This window comes from Aotus nancymaae, unplaced genomic scaffold, assembly GCF_030222135.1.
Source record: "Aotus nancymaae isolate 86718 unplaced genomic scaffold, 86718_ANA_hifiasm-v0.15.2.pri h1tg000043l, whole genome shotgun sequence".
In the NCBI taxonomy this organism is placed as follows: Eukaryota; Metazoa; Chordata; class Mammalia; order Primates; family Aotidae; genus Aotus; species Aotus nancymaae.
In genome coordinates this window covers 12921637-12948395 of record NW_026988457.1, presented here as the reverse complement: position 1 = coordinate 12948395, position 26759 = coordinate 12921637, and the positions used below count along the sequence as shown (strand labels likewise).

General features: G+C 40.4%; 1 protein-coding gene across 1 annotated transcript in view; it reads left to right on the top strand.

Annotated features, from left to right (window-relative positions):
- FOXO1 (forkhead box O1) overlaps positions 1-26759 on the top strand; it is a 114605-nt gene that overhangs the window by 15959 nt on the left and 71887 nt on the right. The window lies entirely within an intron of this gene.

Below are 26759 nucleotides of genomic sequence, written 5' to 3'. Positions count from 1 at the left end.
CTCCTGACCTCGTGATCCACCCGCCTCGGCCTCCCAAAGTGCTGAGATTACAGATGTAAGCCACTGCACCCGGCCTACAGAAATAAATATTTTTAATCTGTTTAGCTTAATTGAGAGTCAAACCTTTTAAAAAGTAGTTTTGTCAGAGGTGTGTGAACCAGAGCAACTCCATTTTGAATAGGAGCTGAGTAAAATGAGGCTGAGACCTACTGGGCTACGTTCCCAGATGGTTAAGGCATTCTAAGTCACAGAATGAGATAGGAGGTCGTCACAAGATACAGATCATAAAGACCTTGCTGATTAAACAGGTTGGAGTAAAGAAGCCAGTTAAAACCCACCAAAACCAAGATGGTCATGAGAGTGACCTCTGGTTGTCTTCACTGCTACACTCCCACAAGTCCCATGGCAGTTTACAAATGCTGTGGCAACGTCAGGAAGTTACCCTATATGGTCTAAAAAGGGGAGGCATGAATGATCTACCCCCTTGTTTAGCATATCATCAAGAAATAACCGTAAAAATGGGCAACCAGCAGCCCTAAGGGCTGCTTTGTCTATGGAGTAGCCATTCTTTTATTACTTTACTTTCCTCATAAATTTGCTTTCACTTTACTCCAGGGACTTGCCCAGAATTGTTTCTTGTGTGAGATCCAAGAACCGTCACTTGGGGGTCTGGACGGGGACCCCTTTCCTATAACAGTTTGAATGTTAAAGTTTGTGCCATTGCATTCTTTAGTGTGATTGCTTTATTTTGTACTAGGGGTAGAGAATAGGGGGGGTGTGGAATAAAATGAAGGGAATATATCAATACAGATGGAGCCCGTAATTTATGGTGAATTTCTCCTTTCTCAAACAATTGGAGGGTGTATGTTTGAAGTCAATCAGTTTCTCAATTTATTACCTAATTTGATTATATGCCTTATACATTATATTTCTAAGAAAAAAATTAAAATAATTATTGCACCCTGTGATCTCATTGAACGATGTAAATGATCTTGGATTATATAAAATGCTTAACCTACTTAATAATTTCTGTTGTGATGAAAGTGCGGACACATTTTAATCAAAGTCAAACTGTTGATGGTTATGTTTCTTAGACTAACCATGACTTCCTCCTGTGTTGATAGCAAGAAGGGAAAAGGAAAACACTTTTATCCACGGAAGTCATCAATTCTGTCATGATTGACAACTTGGAGGCCTCCAATTAAGCCTCATTTACACCCCCCCTCCATTTTTGTTTCAGAGAATTCATTTTAAAGTGTATGGGGAGGAAGAAGTAACTAAGTCAGAGAGATAAAATGAGAACTTAAAACACTTTAGAATCTAGGGTAATGCATCAGAGGGATTTTTTTCAAGATAGAATTATCTGTGATCCTTAACTGTGTAACTACACTCCAGGGATTTGAAATGAAGACATCCCCTTCCCACTCAGTCATGTGCCCTTATGAAGCTTGTTTCTGTGTGGCTTGCTGAGACTCACTTAAAATGACATTGACTTTTATTAAACCTTAAGGTTTGTGATGGGCTTTTTGCACAAAAGCCCACTTCTCCAGGGGATGTGTCCCTGCTCCCTCAGGTTGCTATCTTGTTACTCTGGCCTGAAACAAGTTAACAGCCACCTTCCTGCAGACCTGCACAAGGCACATCACATCAAGGGCTGCTGATTAGAGCATAATGACTTGTTAGATCATGTTTATTGTGCAAATGAACCTGAATGTTACTAGGACAGCATAGCCACATAGGCTTAAGAAAACTTAGGAAAACTTAATTTAAAAAATTTTTTTCATCTTTTATTTTTTTGAAAACGTAATTTTAATTCCCCTTCTCTCTTTCATCAGGCTAAAGCTTTTGGATTTGTGATTACTCATTCTGTCTGTAAATATATTAATAGTATTTTGGGCTGGCCAGATATGGGGCATGACCTTTGACATCCTGCTTGGCGATGCCTGGGAATTTGACATCCTTCAATTTAGATGGAATTCCCTTGTTTTGTTTCCTGTGATAGTGTAGGGAAATACACATTTTGGCTCCTTCAGCAGAGGAAGACAGGAAAAAAGTAAAATTGGAATGCCGTAAGAAAGTATTAATGATTTTATTTCTGCTGGGTATAGTTGAATACACTTGCTTTTTATGGAAGCCTGAGCCTATGAAAATAGTGCACAATAATAAGAAAATGCTAAAAATCACATTTACTTCTTGTGTTTTTAAATTTGAATTTTTTTTGACTAGTTTGACATTTCGGGGTGCTTGAACTGTTTTGCATCTAAGTATACATGGTAGAAAGAATTTTTTGTGATTTCCTTTACTAGTATCACCAATACAAAGTATCAACAGTTGGAAGGAGCTGCAAAAGGAAACCCTTGGCCCATTCGTATCTATTTCGACCTGAGGAAGAGAGTGTTCTGCTGCTACTAAGTAAAAGTTTATGACTGTGTTTCTGTTTTCTGAATGTAATCAGAACCTTCATCAATAATTATCCCTGTAGGGGAACACAAAATGGCTTTCCTCTACTCTAAGTTCTTTGGCTGAGCCATGAATTAAATTGACATAAGGCAGACTAACAGGATAAAAAAAAAATTGTAGTTTTGTACGCACTGGTGACTTGAAGAGTCAGATGATTGAAGCCTATGGAGCATCCTCAGCTGTAAGTTAATGGGGATTATACAGATAAAGAGAAAAAGACAAAGAGGCTCTTACCACTATTGCTTTGACTAGACTTTGTAGGCAGAGACATGGGAGCCCAATGTGGTAAGAAGTCTTAGCTGCAGCTGGCGTTTTGTCAGGGGTCTCAGGATCCTGCAGCTGGAGCAGTCCTGGAGCTAGTAGTGTCCCAGCCAGTGAAGGATGCTCCAAATTGGGCACCAGAAGCTATATGGTAGGGAAAAATTGCTTCCCCCTATCATTCTAAGTTCTTTGGCTGGACCGTGATTTAAACTGATACAAGATAACTGGGCACAGTGGCTTATGCTTGTGATCCTAGCACTTTGGGATATCCAGGTGGGTGGATCACTTGAACTCAGGAGTTGGAGAGCAGCCTGGCCAACATGGTGAAACCCCATCTCTACTAAAAATACAAAAATTAGCCAGGTATGGTGGTGCACACCTGTAATCCCAGTTATTTGGGAGACTGAGGCATGAGAATTGCTTGAACTTAGGAGGTGGAGGCTGCAGAGAGCTGAGATTGTGTCACTGCATTCTAGCCTAGGTGACAGAGCAAGATTCTATTGGGGGTGGGGGCGGGAAGAAATAAATTGACACAAGGCAGACTCTAACAGGAGAAAGAAAGCATTTTATTTATACCTAAATTTGCACAAGAGTCCCACAAAATATAATGCAGGTTGCTTGATTGAAGCTTGTATTGTATACTGAGCTACAGAAAAGAATTAGGGTTTGGGGTATTTTGGGAGGGAGTGGCCACATAAGTTAAACGAGGATGAGGGGAAGAATTATATGTTGAATAAAAACTGTCTTGCTTTTGAAGATAAAGTCTCTCAAGTAATAAAAGTTGTCTGGAGCAGCCCTATTCCTGGTACAGATATTTTACTAATGTAGATTTCCTTTATAGATGCAAATTTCTTTTTACAAAAGAAAAAAAGGACAGTTTTTCTTGTCATCTCTGTGTCTGCAGTATCTCAAAATAACCAGCTCAAAATATGCCAAGGAAGTATATTTTGGGGTGGCATATTTTGATCTCCTGCTGTCATATTTTAGGGTAGTGTGTCCTGGGCCCCAGCATCCCTTTTGAAATGTAATGAAGTTCAAATATCCAGAATTTGATGAAATGGAGAGAAATTGTTGAAGCTAGAATTTATTATTTACCTTTTAGAAGTCAACTTTTGCTTTAACAAGAAAAGCACAGTTCCCTCACACCCCCCCAGATAATCAATTAGTAGGCTTGCTTTTTGTTCATTAATTTTTTCATTTCCCATCTAAGGCTAATATCCATGGTAGACTAGTTAAAAATATAGATTGTGAGGAGTCTATCTGTTCTGTTCTCAATTATTCACTAAATGAAGAGTGTCATGGCTTTTGAGGGTACACAGCTAAATGGCTGATATTAAAAATGAGTACTTTTTTATCACCTCCTACTCTCCTTCCCTAGTTTTTCATCTCTTCTTTGCTTTCCTATTTTCAGCCCCCTCATTTTAAATATTTGACTCGAATAAATTTCTCTAACTTTCTTTAGATGAAAAGTTTCTTTAAAGGTCATTGCTGGCTGCTGGTGTGAGTTTTAAGTTTGCTACAACAATCCTGTTGTACTTATTACTACCTTTAGAAATAGTCATTAAGTTATTAACAGAACTGATCCCACTTAGAAATATTTGCAGGTGATGATGATACACTTCACGCTGGGTGTGAACATGCTGCAAGTCACCTTAAACAAGGCCCATAAAGAGGAGATCCACAAGGAGAATGACTTAGGGGAGTGAGCTAAATGGAAGTTACCTCTGTGTATTTTCACCTTTTAAACTGGAAGTGTGTAAGTATGTGTTTGTCTTACCGTAGTTTTGCTACTTTCATTGTGTTCTGGTAATTAGGACCTTTAAAATGAGCAGGGAAGGGGAGAGAAACAGTTTTTCTGGCAACTGATAGTTTGGATGTATAGATATAAATTTCCACTGAAACTGCACCTACCCAATCCATTTTGTACTGTGACATGTAGTTAACTCATATTTGACTTTTGAGAAGAGAGAACTACAAAATGCAGAAATACCAAGGTGAGTGATAAGAAATTATAGTCATTTCAGTATTCTAGACGTGCATGTCACCAGCTATTCTCACTGAACTAAATGCTTTTGTGTTTTCAGTGTTGTCTCAACTCTGTCTCCAGCTGTAGTCTGGTTTAGCAAATTTTGCAACCTTCCTGCCTCATCTGTGTTGAATGCTAAGATTAGTAACTTTGAGGTGAGAAGTGTTGGTGGCTGCCTTCACATTCCAAAGTTCTTAATTTTAATTTATGGCTTAGAGAATATGAGACCATGAACTGGAGAAGTCTCTTAACGTTAGTAAAAAGAGTTTAATTCTCAGGGTTGTTTGGTTTTTGTGATTGAATAAGGATGGGAGACAATACTGCCATTCTCTGTGTTTTGGGTGAATAATCCCAAAGACATTTTATATGTTGAGAGTACAGAGGTTTAACCTAGTCAGATCAGGCATTGTATATACCAAGGCCTCTAAGTGCCTATAAAATGCTTTAGAAGTTCCTGAGCCATTATTGTATGTGTGACCTGGTATATCCCACTGGACTAATGTGCAGATCTTACATTGTGATTTTTTCTCTGGCTCCAGTTAGATTTGGCTTATACTCTGTCTCTGGCTTCTAATTGGTCCTCTTTTCATTCTCCTACCCTACCTTTCCCTCCCAGTAGATTTTTCCTTTCTGTTAGAGACAGTAAAGTCCTCACTCTCCTTGTCAGTCCACTGGGAATCTCTGCCTACTTGGCTCCCTTTGGGGTGGGGTGAGGTGAGAGAAAGAGTCTAGTCCTGTGCTAATCACGGATTGTTGGGGATATTTGTTTTACTTTTCTTTTGTCTCACTTTCCTCACCTGTAATTTTGGAGCATGATAATGGGCCAGTCAGTACTAGTTCCAGCAAAACTTGCTTTGAGGCCAGGCGTGGTGGGTCACGCTTGTAATTCCCGCACTTTGGGAGGCCAAGGCAGGTGGATAATTTGAGGTAAGGAGTTCGAGACTAGCCTGGCCAACATGGTGAAAACCGGTCTTTACTAAAAATGCAAATGCCTGCAATCTCAGCTACTCGGGAGGCTGAGGCAGGAAAATTGTCTGAACCCGGGAGGTGGAGGTTGCAGTGAGCCGAGATCCCGCCACTGCACTCCAGCCTGGGCAAGAGAGAGATACTTTGTCTCAAAAAAACCCAAAAAGAACCCAACAATAACAACAACAGAAAACTTGCTTCGAGATCACTGGATGAAAGGTGCTGGTTAGATGTATTTTCTGGCATGCCCTGGGAGGATGTCCTTAGATCACTACAGTTTTCCAAAACCCATTTTGGGGTTACATTAGAACTATCAGAATTCCCTCTAGCATTTGCTCTTCAAAATGCTCTCATGAGCCTAACCTAGATCTGTAATTTTGCAGTAAATATTAGGAGTTTTTGGTTCTGTTTCTAGATTGGTAACCAGATAATTCTTATTTAGACAAGTCATATCCCTGCTGTACTAGCGTCGTCATCTGTAAAATGGGGTTAATGATACTGGTGAGAAGTACTTGTAGGACAAGTTGAGGTGCTCAGAGGAAGGAGCTGTGTAATTATGCTGTATTACATATTTTGCCGCTAGCCAAAATACTTGGACTTAAAACTTAGCGGACCTGAGATTCTGGGGCTTTCATTTTTAAAAAATATTTATGGATATTAGGATTATATGGAATTTTTTAGATAAAAACATAAGAACCAAAGAAAGAAACAAAACCTTTAGACCTATCTTTCCTAATATTCCTAGTAATTGTGCAGCTAGTTTGATAAGGGCGCTCTTGAAGACTTACATTGTTTTTGTGCTTTAGAAGAACTTCTGATGGGAAGAGGAAATAACCTGGCAGCATGAAAAAGTGGAATGTAAAATTGTATGTCAACTGATTTCATTTGTGTGAAGTATCTTAGGCTCTATTTTATAGCTGTACTCGGGAGGAAATACACCCAAAGTTTGCAGTGGGTTGTATTTGGAGTGTATGGGTAAGTTTTATATATGTGTATTATATATTTTTTTTCTTTTTGAGATGGAGTCTCACTTTGTTACCCAGGCTGGAGAGCAATAGAGTGATTTCCGCTCACTACATCCTCTGCCTCCTGGGTTCAAGTGATTCTCCCACGTTAGCATCCTGAGTAGCTGGGATTATAGGCAACTGCCACCACACCCAGCTAATTTTTATGTTTAGCCATTACCATGTTGGCCAGGCTGGTCTTAAACTCCTGACCTCAAGTGATGCGTTCACCTCAGCCTCCCAAAGTGCTAGGATTACAGGCATGAGCCACCACGCCCAGCCCTGTATTACATTTTAAGTAACAAACACTTCTAATAGAACATTAAGAATTTTGAAATGAAAATGCAGTTTGTGGTTTTCAGGCGCCCCTCCTTGAGAGAATTTTGGATTCAAGCAAGTCAAACTTGAGATTATTTTTACTTTCTTTTTTTTTATTTTTGAGACAGGATCTCACTCCATCTTACCCTGGTTGAAGTGTAGTGGCTGCAGTCTCAGCTTACTGCAACCTTCACCTTCCAGGCTCAAGCGATCCTCCTGCCTCAGCCTCCTGAGTAGCTGGGACATAGGTGCATGCCACCATGGCATACTGATTTTTTGTATTTTTGGTAGAGATGGTGTTTTTTCATGTTGCCCAGGCTGGTTCCGAACTCAGGCAATCCACCTGCCTTGGCCTTCCAGAGTCCTGGGATTACAGGTATGAGCCATCCTGCTCAACCTATTTATGTTGTTAAAGGGAAGAGCAGAGGGATGGAATTAAATTTTTGAGGGTCTTTTGTGGGATAGGCAGTGAGATAGGACGGAGCTGATCACGTTAGGATTCCAAAGGGTAAGTTTGCCAAGTTTATATCTGGCATCTGATAGTCTAAATGTATAGATGTAAATTTGCACTGAAACTGAAATTTATATGTGGTGACAGGCATGAGAGATAACTTTTTGGAGTATAGTTGCTATTGCAAAGGTGAAGACACTGGTTGAGGGGAGTACACAGTGTACAATCCATTTTGAGAGGGCACCTGCTGACCATATGTATAGATTGGGGTTTGGTTGCACTTGCTACATATCCTAACAATGCTTAAGAATGTGAAAAAAAATCTATAGAATTAGAGCTGTTTTCAAAGCAATGAAGTGATACTATCTATAAAAAAGAAGCTGGTATTTATTGTGTGCTTACTGTAACAGGCACTGCTATTGTGCTTTTTATGTATGTCTCATAAACATATAATGTAGATATTCCCACTATCCTCAATTTGTAGATGAGGAAACAGACAAAAAGTTGAGAATATCCCACAGTAAATGGACTCAAGATGCCAATGGGTTTTTATTTTATGTTTGTTTGTTTGTTTGTTTATTGAGATGGAGTATTGCTTTGTTTCCCAGGCTGGAGTGTAATGGTACAATCTCGGTTCACTGCAGCCCCCACCTCCCAGGTTCAGGTGGTCCTCCCACCTCAGCCTTCCACGTAGCTGGGATTATAAGTGTGCGCTGCTATGCTCAGCTAATTTTTGTATTTTTAGTAGAGACGGGGTTTCACCATGTTGGCCAGGCTAGTTCTGAACTCCTGATCTCAAATGATCTGCCTTCCTTGGCCTTCCAAAGTTGCTGGGATTACAGGCATGAGCCACTGCTCCCGGCTGCCAATGGGTTTTTAACTTAGGTGTCTGACTCTTAACCACTTCAGTTTGCTGCATCAAAGATAATAATTATTTTTTGGAATTTTGGAGAAGAAAACTAGGACTTAAATTTGAAACTGGAAATACTAAAGTAAAATAAAATTAACAGATAAATAATCAGTTAAGTAACAGAATCTAAACAATTAATGGACACACAGTCCTATGATAGAAGTCGTACTGGCTCATCCAGCTAGTTAACTAGACTCTTTTTTTTTTTTTTTTTTTTGAGACGGAGTTTCGCTCTTGTTACCCAGGCTGGAGTGCAATGGCGCAATCTCGGCTCACCGCAACCTCCGCCTCCCGGGTTCAGGCAATTCTCCTGCCTCAGCCTCCTGAGTAGCTGGGATTACAGGCACGCGCCACCGTGCCCAGCTAATTTTTTGTATTTTTAGTAGAGACGGGGTTTCACTGTGTTGACCAGGATGGTCTCGATCTCTTGACCTCATGATCCACCCGCCTCGGCCTCCCAAAGTGCTGGGATTACAGGCTTGAGCCACCGCGCCCGGCCAACTAGACTCTTAAAGATGAAAAAACACTTTGATATAATGATATTTATATCAAAATATTAATGAATTCTCTTGTTCTCTGAGGAGAAAAATTCAGGTGTGTTTGTGGTGATGACTAATGAGCGGTTGGGAGGAGTTGACCAAGTAACCCTGTTGTGGCTCATGGTGTGGTGAAGAGGAGTTGCCCGTGTTGCCTCATCAGATGAATAGGAAGGCTCTATTTAGTTGGCTTCACTGTTGGCTCTGTCACCCCCTGCACATACTGCCTGGAAGATGAAGGAAAATAACCTCCTTTTATGGGGAATGGAAACTTGTCCTTATTGATACTGTGGGGTTGGCACATAGAAATAACCAACACTGGCTAGTGCAGTGGGTGGCTCATGCCTGTAATCCCAGCACTTTGGGAGGCCGAGGTGGGTGGATCACTTGAGGTCAAGAGTTCAAGACCAGCCTGGCCAACCTGGTGAAACCTTGTCTCTACTAAAAATACAAGAATTAGCCGGATGTGGTGGGGGGTGCCTATAATCCCAGCTACTTGGGAGGCTGAGGCAGGAGAATTGCTTGAACCCAGGAGGCAGAGGTTGCAGTGAGCCGAGATTGGGCCATTGCATTCCAGCCTGGGAAACAGAGCAAAACTCCATCTCAAAATTAACAAAACAAAAAAAGAAATAACAAACACGGAACTGTTTGGACAGAAAAGACTTTGTTCTTAGGGTGAGTTTAAGCTTCAGAAAGGCTGGTGATTCTTCAGTTAAGGGACAAGGACAAAATGAAATCCTTAAGCTATCATTCACATTTTACTAAGAACAGGTCAGTTCTTCCCATTGGGTACTGCCTCTGTTGCATGGACAGGAAACAGGCCAATTGAAGTGAAGTGACCTGTTCCAGACTGAGCTCCTGAGACTCAGGGCTTGCGGGATGTGAAAGCAGCCCTTCTAACTGGATCATCAGATGAGCAGCATAACTCCCAGGAGGGCCTTCATTGAGAAAATCTTTTGGTTTTGCATTGGACGACACATAGAGTGTGGTGTGGTTCAGAGGTGGTGGTAGCCAGGGTTACCTTCAGAGCCAGACATTGCTTGGCTTATGGCTCTGCTTCCAAATAATGTTCATCCTTCCTCCCTTTCTTAGGTGTCCTTTAAAAGAAATCACGGTGGCCTAAAGTGATTCTTTCTTTCTTTTTTTTTTTTAATAATAATTTTTTTAAATTGCATTTTAGGTTTTGGGGTACATGCGAAGAACATGCAAGATTGTTGCATAGGTACACACATGGCAGTGTGATTTGCTGCCTTCCTCCCCATCACCTATATCTGGCATTTTTCCTCATGCTATCTCTCCCCAACTCCCCACCCCGCACTGTCCCTCCCCTGTTTCCCCCCGACAGACCCCATTGTGTGATGCTCCCCTCCCTGTGTCCATGTGTTCTCGTTGTTCAACACCCACCTATGAGTGAGAACATGCGGTGTTTGATTTTCTGTTTTTGTGTCAGTTTGCTGAGAATGATGGTTTCCAGGTTCATCCATGTCCCTACAAAGGACACGAACTCATCGTTTTTGATGGCTGCATAGTATTCCATGGTGTATATGTGCCACATTTTCCCCATCCAGTCTGTCATCGATGGGCATTTGGGTTGGTTCCAGGTCTTTGCTATTGTAAACTGTGCTGCAATGAACATTTGTGTGCATGTGTCCTTATAGTAGAACGATTTATAATCCTTTGGATATATACTCAGTAATGGGATTGCTGGGTCAAATGGAATTTCTATTTCTAAGTCCTTGAGGAATCGCCACACTGTCTTCCACAGTGGTTGAACTAATTTACACTCCCACCAACAGTGTAAGTGTTCCTATTTCTCCACATCCTCTCCAGCATCTGTTGTCTCCAGATTTTTTAATGATCACCATTCTAACTGGCGTGAGATGGCATCTCAATGTAGTTTTGATTTGCATTTCTCTAATGACCAGTGATGATGAGCATTTTTTCATATGTTTGTTGGCCTCATGTATGTCTTCTTTTGTAAAGTGTCTGTTCATGTCCTTTGCCCACTTTTGAATGGGCTTGTTTGTTTTTTCTCGTAAATCTGTTTTAGTTCTTTGTAGATTCTGGATGTCAGCCCTTTGTCAGATAGGTAGATTGCAACAATTTTTTCCCATTCTGTTGGTTGCCGATTCACTCTAATGACTGTAAAGTGATTCTTTTAATTCCCTTTACGGATGATGCTTGCAGGAAGTGGTGGCCCTTAAGCTTTTTCTTGAGTGAATGGTTCCTAATAGATGATGGGGTTTGTGCTATTTTAGTGTAGAATTATCTAGCGTTATTAATATTCGTTTTATTCAAGGAGTGGAATCTATGGCCCTTTGGGGGCAGAGGTTCTGTAGTGTTTAGAACCTTGAGTGTTGTCACCAAATCCATTCAAGCTTGTTGAGCTTAACTTTGGACGAGTTAACATCTAAGTATAGGTTTTCTCATCTGTATAATGAGGATAGTACTTCCTGGGATTGTTGTCAGGGTTGAGGGATTGAGGTTGCCCCATAAGGCAAAGGTTGCTGTCTCCCCTGTCCTCAGTCATTTTATTTTCAAAGATTTTTCAGATAGAATGGAGAAAGGAAAAAACTTCTAATTAGGTCTCAATTCTTCCTCTGCTAAAGACTGGGCAGGTGGTTATCAGCTGGTCCCTCTGACATCTGGCAATTCAAGAAACATTTTTTATTGTCACAGCTTGGGTGGGGAGGTATGTTGCTACTGGCATCTAGTGATTAGATATCAGGGATGCTGCTAAACACCCTGTAATGCATAGGACTGACTTCCCATAACAGAATTATCTGATCAGTAGTGCTGGCCACTATGTATGTCAGTAGTGCTGAGATTGTGAAACCCTCTGTGCTCTAGGCAAAATTATTGTCTGTTTTTTTCCCCGCACGAAAATGCTTTTGTTGCTTACTGGTGACTTTAAACTATTGGAATAAGAAACTGAGAGAATTCCTAACTTAGTTCCTACTGTCTTTATTTACTGCACCTAAAACTAGAAGAATGATATGTAGGGCTCTGGACTGCTTACAGGTGATCCTGTGGTAGGGTCAAGCAGGGTTAGACTGTCAGAGTGTCAGACCTATTCCATCAGCCTTGAGGCTTGTGACCTCTGAAGAGATCAAAGAGTCGCTCCTCTGGCTCTTGAACCTTCGCTGTATCCCTGCTTCCCTTTTCATTGTCTTAGTAACTGCATGTTTTTTTTTTTTTTTTTAAGACGGAGTTCAGCCCAGGCTGGAGTGCATTAGTGCTATTTGATCTCATCTCATTCTAATCTCTGCCTCCTGGGTTCAAGCGATTCTCCTGCCTCAGCTTCCTGGGTAGCTGGGATTACAGGTGCGTGCCACCACACCCAGCTAATTTTTGTATTTTTAGTAGAGACAAGGTTTTACCATGTTGGCCAGGCTGGTCTGGAACTCCTGACCTCAGGTGATCCACCCGCCTTGGCCTCCCAAAATGCTGGTATCACAGGTGTGAGCCACGGTGTCTGGCCTAAGTTACTGTTTTGGAGTTACAGAGGTGGTGCGTTGCCCTGCCCCCATTCCTTCCAATTCAGAACTTCCAGTGATGGTGTGAGGTTTCTACTGCCTTCAGTGCCTCTGTGTACATCCTTCTGATGACCCCTTCTCACCACTGTCATAAGCGGGCATGTATTTTCCTAGGGCCGTTGCCACCTTCTGAAACCTTAGGCCCTCCCCCTCATCCTCCCAGACTGCCTGTTTTGTGGCCATTTTCATGAAGCTTGTTGTTTTAATTTCCTCCCCAGTTGAATGGGTTTTCACTGTTTCCTTTGATTCCCCATAACAGGTGTGCTCTCTTTTGGAACTTTTCGTGAACTGTAGGCTTTTAAGGGCAGAATTCTATTCACTTTTCCTTCCTGGTCCCTGGAAACGTTTTAGTATAGTTTCTCACACATAATGAGAATGAAGCAGACCTTTAAAAATGAGAAATTATAGCTTTTTTTTTGGTTGGAGAAGCAGAAATATTGTATTCTTTCATATAATGTCTTCCTTACATCACTTTAACATTCCTCTATAAGTTATCTCATTATGATCATGATGGTGATGCCAGAGGTTCTCATCTGGCTTGACATGTTTTTCTAGTACAACCTTTTAAATTACTAGGTTCCTAAATTAAATTATCTGGTTCACTGCTGTCATTGTACTAAACTGACCCTAAACCAATCCTTGCTGTTCCTAAATTTAGAGAGGAAAAGAACTCTTCACAACATTCCAGCCTTTCTGCCACTGAACTCTGCTGACAGAAAAGCAAATTTCAAGAATTCTTTAAAATACAAAAAGTTTTAAGTGGGTAGACGTATCGCCATTAACTCAGTAGTGGACCATTGGTAGTAAAATGTGTACTGCAACTTGAAAATAACCCTAAGTGTGGTGCCTCCAGTATCTTAGTCTTATCTGTAATACAGATAAACACCACGAACCTTTTCTGCAGTTCTATATAGTATTGCTTATCTAAATAACCAGTTATTCCCATAAAGTGAGTAGTTGCTGAGGAAGTCAGTACAGTAGAGTGCTTAAAAGCTTGGGTCTGCCAGTCACACTGCCTGGGTGGAGTCCTGCCTTCAGTGCTTACCAACTTTGTCACTTGGGCAGTTGACCTCACTGTGCTGCTCTTTACTTGTATGAAGAATGTAAATAGTAACTCTTACAGGTTGTTGTGAGAATGGAACAAAACAAAAAACGTGTTCTAGAGCAGTGTTTGGTGTATAGGAAGTGTTTTATAAATGGTAGCTGTTATCATCATGACTTTGACGAAGTACAGGTTTATATAGAAAGCAGAAAAATAGGCTGACATTTTTTGAGTTGCTTAAAATTTGATAGATAGGAAGATTTAAAGTCAAGGGTGAAATCCCAGCAAGACCTTTTTTTTTTGAAGCAGAGTCTCGCTCTGTCACTCAGGCTAGAGTGCAGTGGCACGACCTCGGCTCTCACTGCAACTTCTGCCTCCTGGGTTTCAGCGATTCTTCTGCCTCAACCTCCTCAGTAGCTGGGACTACAGGCATGTGCTACCATGCTTGTATTTTTAGTAGAGATGGGGTTTCACCATGTTACCCAGGATGGTCTTGACCTCCTGACCTTGTGATCTGCCTACCTCGGCCCCCCAAAGTGCTGGGATTACAGGCGTGAGCCACTGTGCCCAGCTGTAGGCTTTTTATATGGGATCAATTGCTACTGCTACCAGAAAGGCTGCCACTGTGTTGAGTGGGTGATCTTTCTGTCAAGTTTGAATCCAGCCTCCCCCAACTTGTGAATGAAGTTCTCAATAATTGTGCCTCAGTTTCCTCATTTGTAAATTGGGGCAATAATGATCAAGGGTTATGAGAACTACATAAATTAATAACACATGGTAAGGTGCCTAAAGAACAATATCTGGCACATAGTATTCAGGAAATGTCATTGTTTATAATTATGGTAGTTTTTTCAGCCTAGCACTTGTATTCCGCCAGGTACTGTGCTAGGTTTATTGTTATTTCATTCTTTAAAAAAATTATTTTTTAAAAATAGAAATGGGATCTTATGTTTTTTTGTTGTTGTTGGTTTTTTTTGTTTTGTTTTGTTTTGTTTTGTTTTTGAGACGGAGTCTCGCTCTGTCTCCAGGATGCAGTGCAGTGGTGCAGTCTTGGCTCACTGCAACCTCCGCCTCCCAGGTTCAAGCGATTCTCCTGCCTCAGCCTCCTGAGTAGCTGGGATTACAGGCATGCACCACCACACCCAGCTAATTTTTCTATTTTTAGTAGAGACAGGTTTCACTATGTTGGCCAGGCTGGTCCCGATCTCTTGACCTCGTGATCCACCCGCCTCAGCCTTCCAAAGTGCTGGGATTACAGGAGTGAGCGACCACGCCCAGCCTGATCTTGTTTTGTTGACCAGGCTGGTCTTGAACTCCGGGCCTCAAGCAGTCCTCTTATCTTGGCCTTCCAGAGTGCTGAGATTATAGGTGTGAGCCACTGGGGCCAGCCCATCATTTTATTCTTACAGCAGTGTTTCAAGTTGTTAAGTATCAACATTTTATAGGTAAGAAAATGGAGACCCAGAGAGGTAGGGGACTTTGCTTGAGGTTGTAGAGCTTGTGTGGCAAAAATTTACAAATAAGAACCTGGGAAGCGAAGGCGAGAGAATTGCTTAAGGCAGAGCGATCACTTGATCCTGGAAGACCAAGGCTGTAGTCAGCTGTCATTGTGCCACTGCATTCCAGTCTGGGCAACAGAGCAAGACCTTGTTTCAACAACAACAACAAAAGAAAGCAACAAAGGTGGCTTTGGTATCTTTTTTTTTTCTTTGAGATGGATTCTTGCTCTGCCACCCAGGCTAGAGGTTTTTTTTTTTTTGACATGGAGCCTCACTCCGTCGCCCAGGCTGGAGTACAGTGGTGAGATCTTGGCTCACTGCAACTTCCGCCTCCCACATTCAAGTGATTCTCCTGCCTCAGCCTCCCAAATAGCTGAGACTACAGGTGTGCGCCACCACGCCCAGCTAATTTGTGTATTTTTAGTAGAGACAGGGTTTCACCATGTTGGTAGGCTGGTCTTGAACTCCTGACCTCAGGCGATCTGCCCACCTCAGCCTCCCAAAGTGCCAGGATTACAGGCATGAGCCACCACTCCCGGGTCCCACTGTGTTTTACAGATGTGTGCTACTGTAGGTCTGTCACATGCATGCATGTTGTCCCCAGGGAGGGTCAGCAGGTAGAGTACAGCTCATCCTGATGGCTGGGATCTCTGTCAGGCCCCTAGAAGTGGTCAGGGCAGGCCCTCAGAGGGCAGAGGATTCACTCTCCTCAGTGGTATGCCTGACGTCCGGAGGCCCTTCCTGCACAAAGGACCAGCCTCATTGACTTTAGAGGGCAGCGATTAGAGGTAAGAAATTTAGCTTAAGGGATTGCCCAGGCATGAGATCTAAATTTTCCTCTGTAAAAATACTCTGTCAGACTCGTAGTGATGAAAATATTTTCATTGTAGTCTTAGCAGGGTATTTGTTTCAGAAGTGTTTTACAAACAGATTATAAAGCTGAGTAAAAGCAAAGCTGACCAGGATGATGATATTTTGAAAACTGACTCAGTGATGTAAACAGTGCCTCTACCTGGTCCCCATGGATGCAGTATTAAACTGGAAATTCAGTCCCTAAAAGTTACACTTCTTGGGTTAAGGTGTTCTTTATTAGGAAGTTTTTTTTTTTCCCCTAAATGTTAAAAGAAGCTTCTATTGATTCTGTAATGCTACAGAATTACAGTAGTATTTGTATACTTAGTTGCCTACAGAAAAAATTTATCTTAAATTTACTCCTGTGTTTCTTCGTAGGAGGAATAAACAGTGAATGGGAACCAGTATTTTTCTAAAAATTTTTTTGATTAGTTAATGCAGAATTAGGTGTTAGGATTTCTTTATCTGATATCTAATACTTTGTTTCGGACAGTAATGAACAATGCCATATACCTTACCAGGTAGATTTTATATAAATGATTGCTTATGAATTATAAATGATGTGAGTTGGGTTTAGAGGTTTACATTTTAATGAATGATGCTAAATTGATGTTGAAATTGTAGAGAATTGTTGTTTGTTTTGTTTTTTAAAATTGGGGCTGGGCACGGTGGCAAATGCCTGTAATCCCAGCACTTTGGGAGGCTGAAGTGGGTGGATCATGAGATGAGGAGTTCGAGACCAACCTGGCCAAGATGGTAGAACCCTATATCTACTAAAAATACAAACATTAGCTGGGGGCAGTGGTGGGTGCCTGTAATCCCAGCTACTCGGGAGATTGAGGCAGGAGAATCACTTGAGCCTGGGAGGCGGAGGTTGCAGTGAGTCGAGATGGTGCCATTGCACTCGAGCTTGGGCAACAGAGCAAGACTCCATCTCAAAAAAAAAAAAAAAAAGGTACCAAAGCCACCATTGTTGCTTTCTTTTTTTGTTGTTGTTGAGACAGGGTCTTGCTCTGTTGCCCAGACTGGACTGCAGTAGCACAATGACGGCTCACTAACCTTGGCCTCCCAGGCTCCAGTAATCGCCCTGCTTTAAGCAGTTCTCTCGCCTCTGCTTCCCGGGCGCTGATGTGTAAATTTTTTGTAGAGATGGGGTCTAACTATGTTGCCCAGACTCACTTTTCTTACTAACACACTTAGAGTGACTTAAATTGTGTATATTCTGCAGCTTCTTAGGTTTGTGTTCAGTTCATTGAATGTGGGAATGTTCATTTGTTAATGCCTGAGATTTGGTACTGTCTGTACAGCAAAGTATAATAATTACATTTTCTTGTATGTAGTCGTGTGGAAATGAACCAGTTAAATTGTTGAGTTCTCTGCTGCAGATTACTCCAACACAAAGCAAGGCTTTGTGGTGTCGTTGGGAAAAACTAAAGGGACTTTGTCATGGGTAGTTTTATTAGCAAAGTGAAACTTCTTTAAATTTTACTATAAAATCACACAGCCTTGGTACCCTGTCATATACCTATCATGCTAACACTTTGATGTTGAAGAACTGTTGTCAGTTATTAGATTGTAAAGTACCTCATCCAGAGAATAGGCGTGGAACTTCTCATAATTCAGTTTCCAACCTTGATAGTGAGTGCTTTACTTGGTATAGTACTTTGTAAGTTTATTTTGATGACTCTGGGTGCTTGGCAAAATAGGAATAGCATGCATTTCTACTGATGTATGCCTGTGGTGAGGAAAGTTTTGAACATAAGGAGACTTGTCTTGGGCATTTATAAAGTTACGGTGACTATGTAGCTTATAGTATGGAATGGATAAAGAAATCCACATGGTAAGCATCTTTTTATGTGCTTATTGGCTATTTGTATATCTTCTTTGGAGAGAGATTTACTCAGTTCTTTTGCCCTTTTTTTTGTTTTCTTTTTTTTTTTGAGACCGAGTTTCACTCTTGTTGCCCAGGCTGGAGTGCAGTGGTGCGACTTGGCTCAGGTTCAAGCGATTATCCTGCCTCAGTAGCTGGGGTTTCAGGTGCGCCACCACGCCTGGCTAATTTTTTTGTATTTTTAGTAGAGACAGGTTTCACCATGTTGGCCAGGCTGGCCTCGAACTCCTGATGTCAGGTCATCCGCCCACATCAGCCTCCCAAAGTGCTGGGATTACAGTCATGAGCCTCTGTGCCTGGCACTTCCCCCCCACCTTTTTTTTTTGGAGATGGAGTCTTGCTCTTGCTCAGATTGTAGTACAGTGGCACAGTCTTGGCTCACTGCAACCTCTGCCTCCCGGACTCAAGAGATTCTCCTGCCTCAGCCTCCCAAGCAGTGAGGATTACTGGTGCCCACTACCACTCCCGGCTAATTTTTGGGTTTTTAGTAGAGTTGGGGTTTTACCATGTTGCCCAGGCTAGTCTTCATGTCTACATGACTACGTCCAGGTCTCAGGTGATCCCTTTGTCCGTTTTTAAATTGTGGTGTTTGTCCTTTTAGTACTGAGTTTTAAGAATTCTTCCTATATTCTAGGTACAAATCCTTTATATGTATAATTTACAAATCTCTACCATTCTGTGGGTTTTCTTTTCATTTTTTTTGGTGGTAGTGTCTTTATTTTTAAAAAATTTGTGGTAAAATATACATAAAACCTACTGTCTTGACTATTTTAAAATATACTGTTCCATGACATTAGGTACTTTTCATTTTGTTTGGCCAACCCATTGTAATCTCACCATCCATCTTCAGAACACTTTTCATCTTGCAAAACTGTAACTTTGTGTCCATTAAACAGTAACTTCACATTTCTTTCTTTTTCAGGCTTTTGACAACCACCCTTCTACTTTCTGTCTTTATGAATTTGACTGCTTTAGGTCCTTGATATGAGTGGAATATACAGTATTTGTTCTTTTGTGACTGGTTTATTTCACTTAGCACAATGTCCTCAAGGTCTATCCATGTTGTAACATGTTATCTACTCTATTCTATGTATATATCACATTTTGTTTCTCCATTCATCTCTCAATGGATACCTTTTAGGGGTTGTGAATAGTACTGCTATGAATATGGATGCACAAACCATGGTGATGTCCTTTGAAACACAAAAGTTTTTAATTTTGATGAAGTCCAATGTATCTATTTTTTTCTTTTGTAGCTTGTGCTTTTGGTGTCATGTCTAAGAAACTGTTGCCTTACCCAAGATCACAAAGATTTATCCCTGTTTTCTTCTGAGAGTTTAATGTATTAGTTCTTACATTTAGGTCTTTGATTCTTTTGAGTTAATTTTGGTATATGCCTTGAGGTTACAGTCAGGGTTTATGGAATGGCAGCTCTAAACTTAAGCTGTAATTGTTAGTCTGCTTTGGTTATGCTGAAGAGTTGGAGCATAAACATTTTTCGCAAGGATCCCTCCTCCCCGATGCTACCACTGCATCACCCTGCAGGACCCTAAGTCCAGCCTCTTGGCCCTGAACGATTGAGAACTCTAGAACAAAGACCTTGGCAATAAAGATTTTATATCCATTTCATTTTTCCTCATTGATCATAATGACTTTATTCTTTCTCAATTATCCACCCCAAAACATAATTTATGTTAGGTGGAAAATTCCCCCTAACTTAGTAAGCCTCTTTGGTGTGGGAAAGCCTCACCTGTGTGGAGGCATTGCCCCTTGAGTCTTGGTTTCTGAACCACATTCCAGCAGAGTGGTGCCCTTAGAGAATCTTGGTATTATACCTTAAGGCAAATTCCTTCCTTTTAAATAATTAAAAAGATTTAAACAAAGAAAAATGGTGGAGTGGTGTTGGCAAAGCTCATAGTCTTCACAGTATGGCAAGGGAAAAATAGTTTTAGGCTCTTTTCCTGTTTGCCATACCAGTCATTAAGTGACAAGCCTTTCCTGGTTTTTCCTTTTTTTTTTTTTTGAGACAAAGTCTCACTCTTTCTCTCAGGCTGGAGTGCAGTGGCATGATCTTGGCTCACTGCAACCTCTGTCTCCCGGGTTCAAGCAATTCTCCTGCCTCAGCCTCCCTAGTAGCTGGGATTATAGGCGCATGCCACCGCACCCATCTAAATTTTTGTGTTTTTAGTAGAGATGGGGTTTCACCATATTGGCCAGGCTGGTCTTGAACTCCTGACCTCAGGTAATGCACCCGCCTTGGCCTCCCAAAGTGCTAGGATTACAGGTGTGAGCCACTGTGCCGGGCTGGTTTTTCCCTGTTGACAAATAATTTTTGCTCTTTAGTGGGAACAAAAATAAAAAAGCAAACAGCCTCAGACTGTTTAGAAGGATCCCCTTGGCTTGCCCTGTGTATAAACTTCACCCAGATTTTCTGCATAATTAGAGATTCTCAGAGTTTCAGTTCCCCTCGCTGTTTAAATTAGCAGGACTTGAATTCCTAGAACAAAAGACCTAGCATTGTAGCAGGACTGGAGTTCCTGGTTTAACTACTTATATTTTAAACCTCCTTCCCTTATTTTTTGGAGGTAGAAAGGCACAAGATATAATGCTATCAATTTTTTTTGAAGTGGTGGACATTATTTCATAAATTACAAATGTTAGCTGTGATGTAGTTAAAGGTTCTTATCACATCATATGTTGATGGGCTTGAGTGCTGAGCACAAGAAAAGTACAAACTGGGCTACTTGTCGGTCCTCTGGTTTCAGAATGATTTATACTCACTTTACTGGCACATATTTAGTTGCCTCGAACCTTCTTAACTGTAGCTTCCTCTTACAGAATGCAATGCTCCACAAGGAAACGTTGAATCTTTGGTCTCCTCCCAGGTTTTAGGCGAAGCCCGCAGCCCACCAAGCATGTGAAGCAAGGGCCACTGGTGAATGGGTCTTACGTCCGTATACAGGTTGAATATTCCTAATCTAAAAATCTAAAATCCTAAATGCTCCAAAATCCAAAACTTCTTGAGTGGCACCATGATGCTTAAAGGAAATGCTCAGAGGAGGATTTTGGATTTTTGGATTAGGGATGCTTCACTGGTAAGTTTAATGCAGATGTTCCAAAAATCTGAAAATACCCAAAGTCCAAACTGCTTCTGGTTTTAAGCATTTTGGATAAGGGATAGTCAGCCTGTATTTGATGTATCTCTAGAGGTTGTGAAATCTTAGGCAGTTCAAAGGTCATGTTGTTTTAACTACTTACTACCATTTGTTGGTTGAGCCTCTTCAACCATTGTGATCTAATCACTTAGTTCGATATGTTGTTGAATTCAAGTATTGAGCTCTTTTGATGAATGAGCAAGTCTTTGGGCTGGCACATAAAGGTGGGGCACCCACAGGACCTGCTCTTGGGGAGTTTGCATAAGTGTATTTTATTCGCGAGATACACTTGTAAAAATATACATGATAGGCCATAGGTGGCCTCACAGTGTGTCTGTAGTAGTACAGTTACTATATGATTCAAGGGAGTGAGAGGTGAGTCTGTTTCAAGGCAGGCTCCTAGGGAACAACCTGAGGAGGAAGGTTGAGCCTGCAGCACTTTGGATGTGTGAAAGTAATGACTCTCAATAGTGTTCTGTATTATTTCAAAGTACTTCTATACCATTGTTACACGCCTCCTGCCAGGTCCCATCTGCTTCTGTCAGTAGGTTGGCCATGTCCTCATTTCACGGATGAGGAAACTGGTCTCTAAGCACATGGCTTGGTGCAACAGAGATTTGGATCTCAATTGTATGTGTCAATCCCACTACACATTTTCTAGAAAATGGTAGTGTGAACAAAAAAGCAGAAGAGGACAGACTCAGATAGCACAGTGAGTTCTTTGGGATTGGGGAAAGGAAGGGTGAAAAGTGCAGAAAGGGCTGAGGGGTTTGTACAGTGACAAGGTTTGTCCAGATAAGTTGCGAGAGTGCCCAGGAAGACCAAAACCCTCACAGGTAGGGGTGTGTGTGTGTGTGTGTGTGTGTGTGTGTGTGTGTGTGTGTGTGTGTGTGTAGAATCAGCTGTATTGAGGAATAGCTGATGTATCACCTGCATATATTTAGAATGTACAGTTTGGTTAAGTTTTGATGTGTGTATACTTGTGAAACATCACCATAATCAAGAGAATGAACATTATTCATGACCCTGAAAAGTCTGCTCCTGCCCCACAAAAGGGCTTTTCTTAAAAACATTTTTTCAAGTGGTAAGTTTGAAGAATAAAAAAAACTTTTATGTACCTGTTACCCAGATTCACCAGTTTTTGACATTTTGATAATTTGCTTGCATCCTTTACATATGTATGTACGTATACATGTGTATGTGTATATATTTATATGTGCATACATTTGCATGCACACACATGGTTCCCATGCCAACCGAGTCAAGAGTAGCTTTTATGAGTGATGCTGTTGTATTCCTTAATGCTTCAATGCATATTTTCAAAGAACAAGAATAGTCTCTTATGGATCTGTAATACAGCTATCAAATTCAGGAAAGTTGTTAATACAATATTTTTTATATTATGTTCCAGTTTTGTCAGTTTTCTATTAATGTCCTTAATAGCAAGGACATTTTTCTCCATGTACAGAATCCAGTCCAGTACATTTGAGCGTTTCCTTTCTTGAGTTACCTTTGATTTAAAAATTTCCTCAGACTTTCATGCCATCGACACCTTGGAAGAAACTAGACCAACTATTTTTACAGTGTCCAAGGGTTTTGAGCAGGTGGGTGAATGTGAACTATCTAGGCTTGGGAAAGATGAGCAGTTGTGAGTGAGGTGGATACAGGTGGTGGGGAGGAAGTTGGAGGCAATGGCCTTGTGCTGTGATTCCCACAGGCTTAGGTTGATAGAAGCCGTGGTTGTGGGGGAATTATTGGTAAAATTGCTTAGACATGGATGGACATGGAAGAAAGCAGAGGTGATTACAGGGTCCTAATGCTTGTGTTCTGGAAAATTAAAGAAAGAAAGAGCAGGGAGCTATAAAGATAAAACTGGGAAAGGGCTGTTTTACATCCAGGAATTGTTACGCATTCGTTTCTTCTTTCTGCACACTATGACACCCCTGAACGTAACTACTTAGAAAAAAGGTTGTGAAATTTTAGGAATTTGGGACCCAGTGGCCAAATTGAAATTCAGTGCATGTAGGGTAGTTGCCAATAAAGTCACCCTTGGGTGCTTGTTATAGCTTTAGATAGAGGAAAGTTTGTCTTCTACCTTTAAGGAATTGAGACTGGTATCATCGGGGTAGAGTATGGTGGACCTAGTTTAGGGAAGTTCACGGGCCAGTGTCTTTGTAAGTGAAACAGGCGTCTTTCCCCAATGAGAGAGCATGTGGAGATAATTCACTTTAAGGAAAGGTTGGTGGAATGTATCATCTTTGTTATGTAGCCTAGTTATCATTTCTGTAGGTGTATAACAGTTTACTAAGTGCAAGGAGTTACCTCTGAATCTTCTATATAAGAAAAAAAAAAAGCATATTTAGTAATATGCAGTAACCTCTGGAATGCAAAAATGGATTTATACTTTCTTTTACTAAATCTGAGTAGAGAGCATTTCAGAGTGTGGGACATAAGTTGTCTTACCAGTAGGACAGCTTTAGAAGGCATATTAGGCTTTCAGTGTTTTAAACTGTTTATAACTTACGTTAAACCATCCTAACCGCCTGAGACCAGTGCTCTTACTTGGTTGCTTTGTCAGGAGACTTGTGAATAATTGAATCCTTTAAAGTTTTTATGATGTTTTGAGAAGTGAAATTAGTTAAAAATATATCCTATTACCAGAATGTCTGCTGGCTAGGATTGTTATTCTGTTGTTCTATTTAAATAGAATATGTCATATAGCAGACATTTTCTGAAATAGCGTTAGGTTTTAAAATAAAAAGTAAGGCTGGGCATGGTGGTTCAGGCTGAGGTGGGAGGATTGCTTGATCCCAAGAGTTCAAGACCAGCCTGGGCAACATAGCAAGACTTTGTCTCACAAAATAAAATAGAAAGTAGTGAAGACAAAGATGACTTTCTCTCCTAGTCCCTGGTTGGGGACCTGGTTCATAATTTAAAACTCTCGTTTCAATTTAAGACTCCATAAAATAGGATTGATAAACTGTACTGCCTTGGATTGCTTTTGAAAATGTTAAGTGCTAAGGCCTGCCTTCACATGGTAAGAGGAAGGTCATTACATATCATATGCCACATTTTCCTTTAATTTATTCCTAAAATATTTTAAAGTGCTTATTGCCTTATGTAAAATTATAAGATCATGTAATCACCCCCCCCACCCCCGGAAAATTAAACTATCTTTTTTTTTTTTTTAAGTGAAAGCAAGTTTGTTAAAGTATGGGAATGAAGAATGGTTACTCCATAGGCAGAACAGCCTAGACTCTCTTTTTTAGTCTAAGCTAATGGAGAATGGAGTATTATAAAAAAAACTCTGTTTTATAGCATAATTTTCTACCAGGCCACATACGAATTTTCTATTCTTTCTGTCTTGAGTATTAACAGTGGGAAATTGTGGACACTTACACTGAGCAATGCTTAGAATTTGCTGGACTTTCTGAGAAGTAATCCATCAGCGTTGGAAACCACAAGCAGTATAAAATTGTTGATATCCATATTTATTTTTATTTAGGTGGAAAAAGAGACCCTTGAGTTAGAGTTTTTGGATGATGAATTTAGTAATCATTAGTATATTTGTGCATGTCATAGTCTAGGTCATAATAAATAACTTAACCAACATGCCACATTTATGGTAGTTAGATAATGCTTTTATTTCCTCTTTTTTCCCCACTTTGAATCCAAATTAATATAACATGTTAATTTGTGTTTTTCTCAATTCAGTGAGGTAATTTCATTACATTAAAGCTTTAAGCATTTTTGTCTTCACTGATAATCCACTTAATCTCTCACAATAAAAAGTACTTTCATTTCTACTGATTTACATTTATCCAATCAAAACTTTATATATTACTAGACTTTCTGTTACCTTTGCCTAGCATCCAAAACCATGTTTTATGATTGGTTGGCAAAGAGCTATAGAAAACAGATTTTAATATGCAGTGTATATTGTTAAATTTTCTATCTAATGGATTGCCAGAAATATTTGTGTTATATACATAAGAAACTGTATGCATAATTCCCAGTGAGACAGTTATTTTCATTACTTGAAATACTCATTGAAAGTTGTGATTGCATGTTCCATTACATGCTTACCAAAAAACGATTCTAGGTTGAGGGAGTGGGTGATTCCATATACTTTCAAAATTTCCAAAAAATAATTTGAGTGGACTTGATAAACTTTGAAAAGTATTAAATTCGTATGCTGTGTCATCTGTCATCCCTTCCCCTCCCTTCCTCCAAGTTCCCTGGCTAGCCACCATTTAATTTATGATGAGATGAATACTCTGGCTCTAGGATTCCCACCTCACCCCCTTTGGTCAGAGTGCTATTGGTATGAATCAGAACTGATTCAGAATCTGTTATAAGTGATAGGTGCAGACACAGTTTTTAGATGTTGTAAAGCAAAGCATTCCTGCAATTTCTGGGTAACTTTTCATGAAACTCCTGTAGTACCATATTTCTCTTTGCTCTTAGGAACTTCCTGAGTGATTTTTTTTTAAAGCAATATTAGTTTTTAATAGCTTTGATCATATTCCTGGCCTGTTTTCTATTGATGGTACTGTCAGGCGTTGATATGATAATAGTTCCCAGGTGCATGAAATCTTAGAATTGGGGCTAAGCCACATACCCCTTTTGGCTGTTTCTGTGCATGTAGGGTTTGTTCATCTCCAGAGATTAGGAATCTTTTATTTCTTATTTTTATTCATTGAGACAGTCACACTCTGTCATCCTGACTGGAATACAGCTTACTACAGTCTCAAACTCCTGGGCTCAAGCTGTCCTCCCAGCTCAGCTTCCCAAGTAGCTGGAACTACAAGCATGTGCCACCAAGCCTGGCTAATTAAAAAAAAAAAAAAAAAAAAAAAAAAAAAAAATTTTTTTTTTTTTTTTTTTTTTTTTTTGAAGAGATGGCATCTCACTTTGTTACTCGGGCTGTTCTCAAACTTCTCCTGCCTCAGTTTCCCAAATTGTTGGTTTTACAGGCATGAGCCACCATGCCTGGCCTGGGGAACTTCTTGACCATGGTTCCCAGAACTGGACCCCATCCTCGTTATGGGATGTACTCTGATTTACAATGCCCTTCTTAACGTGTGTTATTAAGGAACTCATCTAGTTCTCTAAATATAGTGTGGCCAGTTCTGAGGGTAGTGAGACTTTATTTTCCTGTGATCTGGAAATTGTACGTTGGTTAATGCAGCCTAAGACCACCATACCTTTTTCAGAACTTGTCACTTACAGTGGTTCATATGACACAGTCAGCGAACATTTCTGTTCCTGCCTCCAAACACATTTCCCTTATTAAAAAAAAAAACGAAAAGGATTTTTAAACTCAGCATTCTAACTTGTCAGTGTAATTTAATGCTATTGTTGACTTTATTGGTTATTTTATTCTTGTTGTTGGCAAGTTTACTGATCTGTCTTCTGGGTTGTCATGTGATACACACAGACGTAAATGCAGAGGAGAAAAGTTGATTTTCATAATAGTCAGCAACAGTAATAACCAATGCCCCACATGGTTCCCCATGTCACTTTTAGAAAAAAAGCCTTTGTTCATAGAGCAGCCTACCAATGGATAAATGTTTTATGGCCTGGAGAGAAATGCATCTCAATATAATTAATGGCTGTATTATTTTTTAGAATCCAATTTTGTTTTTCTTTCCCCTTTAACTGTTACTTTATTTACGTATTTTTTAAAAACGTTCCTATTGGAGAACATAGAGAAAGGTGAATAAATGCAAATCAGGTGGTTTTGTTTTGACTTCGTAATAACTTGGATAAAAGCAATTGATTCTGCTGAGAATTTGGCTGTATAAGTGTGTTGCCATGGCAGACTTGCAGTCATAAAATGATTGGCATGG